This window comes from Alligator sinensis, unplaced genomic scaffold, assembly GCF_000455745.1.
Source record: "Alligator sinensis unplaced genomic scaffold, ASM45574v1 scaffold796_1, whole genome shotgun sequence".
Lineage (NCBI taxonomy): Eukaryota > Metazoa > Chordata > Crocodylia > Alligatoridae > Alligator > Alligator sinensis.
The window spans coordinates 1,633,314-1,643,102 of NW_005842141.1; the positions used below are offsets into that span (position 1 = coordinate 1,633,314).

Sequence of the window (9,789 nt, forward strand, 5' to 3'; positions counted from 1 at the left end):
GGGGTGGACAGTGGTGGTGAGGAGACCCCTGGCATGAATCTTTGCTCCTTGCGGAGCCAGGTTGCACAGTAGGGCAGTGCTGGTTCCTGCCACGTGACCTGGCTCTGTGGAGAGCAGAGACCCAGGGCAGTGCGGGGTGGGCAGCAGCGGGGAGGAGACCCTAATGCAGATCTTTGCTTCCTGTAGAGCCAGGTCACACAGGAAGGCAGTGCTGATCCCTGCCATTCAACCTGGCTCTGCAGGGAGCAGAGATCCATGCTGGGGTCTCCTCGCCACCGCTGCCCATCCTAGGCAGCCCCACGTCACTGGGGCAGCAGTGGCAAGGAGACCTCTGGTGTGGATCTCTGCTCTCTGCAGAGCCAAGTCACATGGCAGGGACCAGCAGGCTTGCTCACCACTCTGTGCTGCTTCCCTGCCCCATGACCTGGCGTGACATGGATCAGAGATCTGTGCAGGGGTCTCCTCTCTTGCATGGAGGGCAGCAGACCCCCCCCCCGCTCCCCTGGACATGCCACCCATGGTCCCGTCTTGCTCCCCACTGGGGCCCCAAGCCCTGCCTGGCTGGGCAATAGGGCTCTGTGAAGCTTGCAGGCCATTCGAAGCAGATTTGGAAGAGATTTGGCAGAACCGAAGCTCCAAAACAGATTCAGATGAAACAAAACAGCTCAGTGATCCGAAACACTGAAATGAATTACTATACTCTGAAACAGCCAAATCCAAAACTGAATCGAAACACAGCCATTTTGCACAGCCATAGATACTCTGCCCATATAAAATGGCAACTGCATCCTCTGTGTTTTATAACTGTCACAGAGAAGCAAAGAGAGAGGAGGCAAGGGAGAAAGAAGAGACCAGGAAGGAAGGGAAGAAGCATTCTCACCAACTGGTTGTAAGTAGTATGCTTTGTCTTTGTAGCTGCACAGTTACTAACTTGATATAGATAAGAGCTTGGATTAATACAACTCTTTATGGCTTAGACCTGAGGCTTTGCTAATAGCTTTCAACATCAAACTGTTTTTATTTCTGAAGATCAAATAGGAGGCATAAACCACTTCTGCTTTTCATATATTTGCCCAGTTTAGTGCATATCTTTAATTTTTCATGTATTTGTTCATTTAAGGGACACAGCAGCTGTAGTGGTTTATGTCATTTATATGGTTTATGTATCGGTATATATGTATAGACACATGCAGCAGTTTTGACAGTGACAAAGACCCTTTAAAAAATAAAAGCACAAAAGTTCTTTCTTGTGGTGTCTTCATAAGAAGAACTCGCATGTATTCCTACAAATGCTGTTCAACAAAATCAAACATGATTTTCTTCCCTCCCCTGCGGAAAATGAGGTAAATTTAAGAGTTCTCTAACTAAAAAGAAAAGCTAAATGAAGTGACTTCATACAGAATGCTGACTAGGTCAGCACATCGAACTAACACAGTTGTGAGATACTAGGCTCCTCTGACAATGAGGGTGGACATCAAGCAGAATTTGTCCCATTATGTCCATTAAAAATTCCACCCTATTTGTCTCTCTCTTCCAGACAGATCATCTAGGACAGGTCCTGATCCTGCCAAACTTATGCTAGCAAAATGTCCCTTGCCTTCAGTGGGAATTATGCCTTATGATGGAAATGACAGCAAACCAAAAGCCTCTCCTGCTTGCTGCTGAATTCAGTGGCAAAATTGCCATGATGTCCCTGAGGGCCATGCCTAGCCCCCAGCCTTTAATTTGTATTTGATTCCACATTACTAGGTAGAGGGATAAAAAGCACATTGGTCTAGCCTATCGATAACAAAACTATAAGGTTATTACAATGATATGAGCCCATACTGTCTTCGGTGATTGATATCTGTGTACTGTCTTAGGTTCTGTTACTATATCTAATGTATTCAGCTTATGTATAGATTTGTGGGCATCTCTATCTTAATATAGAAACACACACATGTGTCCAGAGGTGTAACACACAGGATCTACAGCCAGGGAGGCAACAGCAGAAGGAATAAAGTGGGGTGGCTGGATCGCCAGCAACAGCCGCTGCCATTCTGGTGCCCCTTCTAACTCAGTACATAGGGTTGGTAGCCAAGTCACCCACCCCTAGTTATGCCATTGCATGTGTCCTATCTACATTAAAAACCTCGGTAACCAGAAGATGTAACTGTTTAAGATATTGCACTAATAACAGGTGTTCACAACAGTAGAAAATGCTATCTATGTAGCTGGTGAATAAAAACCTCCATATTTGCTTTGTGGAATATATTTTGCCTAGATACAGCTTCCTAAACTGTAAGTTGGTAGCTTACTAAAACTTAGCCTGAAATTTGAAGCAAATTTTGATCATCCCTTCTTATATATATATTCTGTATACATGATAAGTTGAGTTCTTCAGCCCCATCATATTTTGGCAGCAGGGGACATTTTGTAAAATAACCAGTATCCTAAGGTGGCTTATATAAACTTGCTTTGTCATGGCATATTGCAATGGAGAATTCAGTCTGTTGGGTTGTGACTGACACAGCAAATCTCTGGTAAGCAGGCTTATTCATAGGTACTGTCAATAGCTGATTAGGAGAACTAGAGCAGGTGATATGAACACAGGAAGGTACAGCAAAGTCCTAGGGAACATTTAGAGTTATGAGGGGATTTGAGAAGACCAGTGCAATCATGCTTAGATTCTGACATGTACCAGTCTGTCATGATAGTACATATTCCCTTCTGTCTGTCTACCTCATTGCACATTCTATTCTCCACATCCTGTTTCCTCTGTTGCATGTAATAAATAATATTTCATTGAGTTGATGTAAGAAACTTTGGGATACTGTGCTGTAAAAGTCAAATTGAAGGGCATCTGACTTGTTAAAGGGTCTCAACATATAATGTTTTTGCGTCTCCCTTGACAGCTTCAGTGATTTTAATACTGCAATGAAAATTCACCTCTTACAAAGTTCGTTTACCTTTTACAAGTGACTCAATGAAAAGAGTTGAAGTGGACTGCTCATCCTGCCTGCATTTGCTATAGACATCTTGGCTTTCTGCTTCTCCTGTGCAAGAGGCTGCATTTGGATTTCCAGTGGTCTTACAGAATGTTGAAATCCAGAACAAAACATTGTGCATGTTGAATATAATTAAGTAATCTTGAAAGCCTTTACAAGTCACACTGGAACAAACAGGTCTAATTCCATTGACTCTGGAACAGTTTTGCAATGAAAATGTCCTTCTTTCTACAGAACTTCTGAGTTCCAGATACATATGTACATAGATTTGTGAGCTACAAATGTAAAAATCATATCATAAATCCTGAAAATCCAAAACATATTCCAAAATAAAATGAAAAAAACAATTGCTAAAGCAAACTCCACATGCTTGTTTGTAGATGTTGTCGCATAAGAAAGTGTTTCACCATGATACCTGTGTTGTCACTGAGATACAGGAATTACAACTGAAGATAGTCTCTTTAAAAGTGTAATAAACTCTCAAGTCATGTTTTACCTTTTAAAAAAAAACATTTTTTTACTATTGTTGCAGTTTATAGAGAGACTGCAATAGAAATGCACCAAATTCAACAATAAGGGAACTAGCTCTGCTAAACAAAATATCTTCATGGTCCTTTACCTAACAATGAGCTGTTCAGTACTGTGAGCTGTTCACTTCTTCCTTGAACACATTCTACTAGGTCTAAAGAAACACTGTTTCTGTAAGAGAGACAACTCTACAGGAAATAAACCCTTGGGGGAAAATAAAGGAGAATCTTTGCTTGACAACCTGTTATAGCTTTCAAGTATATATGGCATAAAACAAATGCAGAGAAATAGTGGAGAAAAGCTATAGACACATATATTGGGGTTGATCCCATGTGTACATAGCTTTATAGCTCACAGTCTCTTTAGTAATATTGTATCTTTGCCTGCCTGTCTGCCCACACAGGGGTATTAGTCTTCTATGTAAGCAATCCAAAAACTTCCCCTTACACAAGCACCACTACAGAGATTGGGGAAGTTACTACAGAAAACTTTTGCATACTGTGTGTGTGTGTGTGTGTGTGCAAACGCACAGATATGTGTGCATGTGTTTGAATGCATGTCCATATAAACATGCAATAAAATGTGATTAGTCATGTATACTAATTAAAGTGTGCCTTGTTAGAGTCTGTATTTGGTTGACACTCGTTCCTCAGCTATGCTGGTTTTGTTTTTAGATAGATTACTTTTTTTCTACCTCTATGCAGGGGGGTGGGATGTATGAGCTGGTGGAGTGGGGATGCTGCTCTGAATGTCAGATGCAAAGCACTTGGCTCTGATAGGCTAAGGGGACGTAAATACTCTGCCCATATAAACTGGCAACTGCTTCTCCTGTGCTTTATAACTGTCACAGAGAAGCAAAGAGAGAGGAGGTGAGGGAAAAAGAGGAGAAGAGGAAGGAAAAGGAGGAGCATTCTCACCAGTTGACTGTAAGTAACATGCTTTGTCTTTGTAGCTTCATGGCTACTAACTTCGAGTAGATAAATGCTTGAATTAGTGCAGTGTTTGTTAGTTAAACCTATGGCTCTGCTAATAACTTTCCAATATTAAACATGTTTTATTTAGAGGAGCATATTGGAGGCATAACCCCCTTTTTGCTTTTATCAACTTTATTGACAGGAAACAGAACTGAAGGAATATATAGCACTATAGATAAAATAGTGCCAATAAGCCCATGGTATGCATGCTGTAATAATAGACAAACTTAAATATTACTAACTAGAAATAATTATTAACATATACATAATTTTATTGAATATATTCCTTGTGTGCACATATATATGCATGATTTACTTAAATATATATTGTGTTCTTTCATTGATTTTTAAAGAAAATGTAAATAAAAAATGAACTTAATGTCCTGTATGCAACCAAAAATAATTCTAATATAATGTCAGATGAATTTCATTAAAATAAAATGTAGATTTGTTGAAATCTTTGAGTTATAAAGCAGCTAGTTACCACTTAGTCCATGTGGGAAGAGCTATAACAGAAATATTTGGTAGCGTAGTATAATTCTTCTCTAGTGTCACAGCCAAGAAAAGTAAAAACAGAACAACAACACCCCCCCTCCCCCCGACAAGAACTTTAAAAAGCATAGTAATGGAATTGCTCACATGGAAACCATGTGAATAATTTTGCTCTTATTGAAGTCAGTAGAACTGCATTTTCACTAATGGAATAGGTGTGGGGGGTCTAACCATGTGGTAACACATGGACACAAATTTCTGTTGAATGATTAGAGACACGTGAATGCAAGTAGAATACATACTTGGTAATAATGCATGCCTTCCTCCCAGGTTGAGTTTGTTAATGAACTGAGGAGTGATAAAGTATATCAGCTGCACTTAAGGAAGTCAGGGTAGATAAGAGACAGAAGGGCTACTGGGCTGAACTTGGAAATGTTGTAGGTAAACTTTAACCTCCACAGCCTTTCAGGGAGGTGTATTTACTTTCAAACAATATTTTTAAATTGTAGCTGAAAAAATTAAGTAGATCAACAAAGGAATGAAAAACTGTTTGCTGCTTGATCTGCTGATCTCAGAAACTACAAGAAAAAAACAAACCTTTTCTCTCAGGGCCTAGTACAGAAAAGTAGTGAACATCTCCCAAGAGGCAGGGTAGCCTCAACTGTCATATTAATTTGATAGGAATTGAGGGTCCTTAAGCATCTCTTGACAAGAGCTGAGCCCTTCACAGCATTGGGAAATCATCTGTAGTCCAGCTGAAAAGAGGGCACTCTTTAACATCTTGGCAGAGGCCCAATTTCCCTTTGATATTTCTAGCCAGTTTCAGAAACTTGGATCCCAGATTTGCACTGCCTTGTGTATTCAGAAGTCCCATTGACTTGGAGAATAGAAGTTCTGAGCACAGAGAGAATTCAAAATTAAGCCCTTGAAAAGTGCATGCCCTATGAATAAGTACTTTAATGATGGGGTGTTTACCTAAACTGAATGTGAAGGATGAACATTTTGAGGTATCCTGTTGCTGCTCAGAAACTCATAACCTTTCTCTCTCATTACTCAAGAGTTTCTATCATTGTTGCATTCAGGGCTTTTATATGTGAAATATCCAGTACTGCTGAAATAACTAAAAGGGAATGTGCATTCCCATGGTATTTGCAGTAGAGCTGATGCAGCATAATGGAGAATTCAGTCATCAAGGTGTGGCAACATAGCGAGGCTATATATTTATTTGGATATTGTCAAGTCTATTATCAATAGTTAAGGAGGAGACTCTGGAATAGAATTCCTCCAGATGTGGTGCAAGCACCTACTCTGGATTCTTTTAAGAAACGTTTGGATACTTATCTTGCTGGGATCCTTTGACCCCAGCTGACTTCCTGTCCTTGGGGCAGGGGGCTGGACTTAATGATCTTTTGAGGTCCCTTCCAGCCCTAATGTCTATGAAATCTGTAAGTAAAAATCACATTGTCAGCACAAAATAGTGTTGTGACTTGCATAAGAACTAACATTAATGTGAGAGAAGAGTGGTGTATAAGTAGAAACCCTAACATGTTCATGTTTAATCCTTGTGCATCTACGAGCATATCTACATGGTGCAAGGCAGTGCTGGGAAGAGAAACCCGATTAGTTCTGCATATGCTAGCTATGGAACCAGAAGCAGTCCAGCCATGTTTATATGGTGTTGGATCCAGAAGAAGTAGCTCTGCTGAGATGAAGAGTGATGATGATTAATCCGGGTGTAGCACTGTACTAATATGGTTATGCCACTTCCTCTTGAGGGACTGACATGCACACAACTAACTTGCACTGGGTAGACGTGCATACTCTTCAAAAAGATACAGAGCCACTCAGAACTTTTTGAGAAAAAAACCTTTTTTGGTAGAAAATGTCATTTCTCCTAAACTTTTCACAGAACGTTTTTTTTTATATTTGCCAAAAATATTCAACTTTTCCCCTTGGAATGGAATGTTTTGCTTCAGATTCTGTCAGTCCAAGTCAACGTACAGGAATCTCATGTCTCATGTCATTTGCAAAAATGACATTTATTTCCTACCTATGGGGACTTTTTACCATCTTGTACCATCTACACTTTTCCCAAAGCCTGACGAAGGGACTTTGATCCCGAAAGCTTGCAGAAAAGGACAATTTTCTTGCCATTTTCCAGTTGGTCTAATAAAAGGTATCATTTTGGAACCAAGAGTTCTAGTTTTTTGTATGTCCTGTAGTCTTCTCTGCAGTTTAGCTGACACCCTGCAGGAAGAGAGTCCTATGACATAGCAGGTCACCAGAGAAATAGGGCATCTAGGAAAATGCAGGCACAAAACACAGGAATACTATCTCCCCATGAGGTACTACAATAGGCACATTTAAAGGTTGCATCTTAACATATGTGTGTGTATGTTTAATTGAAATGAACTGCTTAACAGAGATAGGAGTTTAGGTTTGGATTTAGTTCCAAAGTTCAAGGATGATTGAATCTAAAGTTCCAGCGCTAAAGGTGTCATTTCTGGAAGAAATGTCCACAACACAACTAACAGATTAGACTAGAATGAGAATTAATTATATCATCCTCACCCTAATCCTGTAGAGGATAATAGAAGCAGAAAGGTAGCTTTTAATAGACATTTCATATCTCAGGGAAAATCCTGATAATAGGAAACATTTATTCAACAGATGTTACTCATTGCTATCTATGCTATTAAAAATACCCAGTTATGAGACAAATACAAGCATGTTTTAGACTTGTGTTTATAATATGTAAGAGGCAGGGATTTCTTAGGGCAATATCTTTTATTGGACCAACTGCATAGTTAGGATACGGTTAGACAAGGTTTTGAACGCAAGACATTCTTCATCAGGTCTGATCAGTAAAAGCTAGTAAAGCATAGTAAAAAGCAGTTGGAAGAGGGGGTAGAGAAATTTCCAGGAGTAGCAAGCAAACAGTTAGCAGAAGAAAAAAAGCGAATTACTGGGAAATCAAGGTACAGGGAGGAGGGTCATTCTCACCTTTCAACTATGGAAGAAACTCAGGAACCGGGTAAGTTAGAATGTGCCATAAAACCAATGTCCGTATTAAGTCCTTGGTACTTAGTGTCCAGACATCTTACAAAATTTTGTTCCCAAGTTTGCCTTTAAAAGGTTTTATAGATTTCCCTTGAGCATGAGAATAATGACATCAGAGAGGGAGTCACTGCTCTGTGAGAAATGTGGCCCTGACGGTGTATGCGTGTCTGTCCTTTGTACTTTTTCTCTGTGAAAGGTCATTCTGGTGCGTAGCTGCTGTTTAGTTCCATGCACCTAGTTGCCATGAGGGCATTTGGTGCATTGGATCAGGTATATCACATTTTGGGAAAGGCATATGAAGAAACGATGGAATCTGACACTTCTGATTGGTTCAAGTGCGGCCTGGTAGGTGACCACCAGGGCTGTGTGGTCACAGGTGTGGGGGTTCGTTTTGTATTGTAGCAGTTTACTGTGGGGTATTTGGATAGCTTTTTCAAATATATGCATTTATAATAATTGGGGATAATAATATACAATAATGTATGCATACACAATGCAGCTTATTTTTATGCCCTTCAATTTGTATTTTGAAAGAGATCATGGGATGAACACTGAATTTGTGTGATATTCAGCAAAAGGAGGAGTAAGAGAGCTGGTGACTGCTGAAATGTCCCACTATCTGTTCAGGCATTACAGTTCAGTGGGTGCATGAATATAGAATGAAGTGTTTTGCTGAATTGTCCAAGATGTACATTTTTCAATAATCTCTCTCTTTAGTTTATGGGGCAACTTTTACTCTAGCATTATAAAGACCATGACTGCCTTTTTAAAAGAGTCTGTCTTAAGACCTCGGCTAAGTACAAGCTACACAAGCAAGTTATATCTAAGTAAATTACACTGCTTTTTTAATAAGGTGATGCTCGTGCTTCCTTAATACAATTACACTCTTACACCATATATACATGATTGTCAGAGGTCCAAGCATGGAGGTCTCTCAAATTCATAAGAGGTACCTGTGTTTCACTAACCACACCCCCTCTGGACACTTGGGCTAAGAACAAACATTCAGGAGGTTAAATTGGGTTCAAAATGGCCACCCAATTTAAACTTAGCTGGTCCCAGTGCTGACCTTACACTTACAGACCCAGTCTCAGTGACTGGCAATTAGTCTAAACCTGTAACTGAAGAGAAGTTCCACACATACAAACTGGTCTAAAAATTGCAGAACCCAGTTTAAGATAAACCTGGGTCTATGTAGTATCAGACTTACTCCAATTTAGGTAAACTGGTACATAAAACTTCTGTACACTTCCCTTGTGCAGCTCCAGGGCTGGGAAAACCCAGTCACTGGCCCCAGGGCTGATCTGTTCACTCCTCCCCTCCCCCCCCACTGATCTGTTTATTGCTCCCTTGGCCCCTTGCTCTCCTCCCAGCCAGTGCTCTCAACCCTCATCCTGCAAGCTGCTCTAGGTGCAGCTGCTTTTATCAGCATTCACCACTGCTAGAGCTGAGTAAGTCCTGGTGTGAGGAGGGCTGGGGTTGTAGGGGGAGAGACCCCACCCCACCCAAGGGTTATGCCTCCTTCCCCTTCATGGGTCATGCCTGCCCCCCCTACCTACAGGTTACAGCTCCCCCACCCCACCCTACCCATGGGTCCAACCTGCCTCCCTCACCCCAACCCACCCATGAGTTATACCTGCCGCCCCACCTTGCCCACAGGTTGCAACTGCCCCCTCTACTCCTCATGGGTCACACCTGCAGCCCCACCCCACTCATGGGTCATGCCTGCCCCCTCGCCCCCCACCCGC

General features: G+C 41.0%; 1 protein-coding gene across 3 annotated transcripts in view; it reads left to right on the plus strand.

Annotated features, from left to right (window-relative positions):
* Nucleotides 1-849: 849 nt before the first annotated feature.
* The window catches only part of DDC (dopa decarboxylase), a 107,039-nt gene continuing 98,099 nt past the window's right edge, over nucleotides 850-9,789 (plus strand). For 2 of the 3 annotated variants that reach the window (XM_025206122.1, XM_006025329.3), the window contains exon 1: nucleotides 4,306-4,441. The gene's annotated coding sequence lies outside the window, so the exon portion shown is untranslated. Of the gene's footprint in view, nucleotides 890-4,305; nucleotides 4,442-9,789 lie in introns of those variants that run through there. The other variant, XM_025206121.1, reaches the window with a different exon arrangement.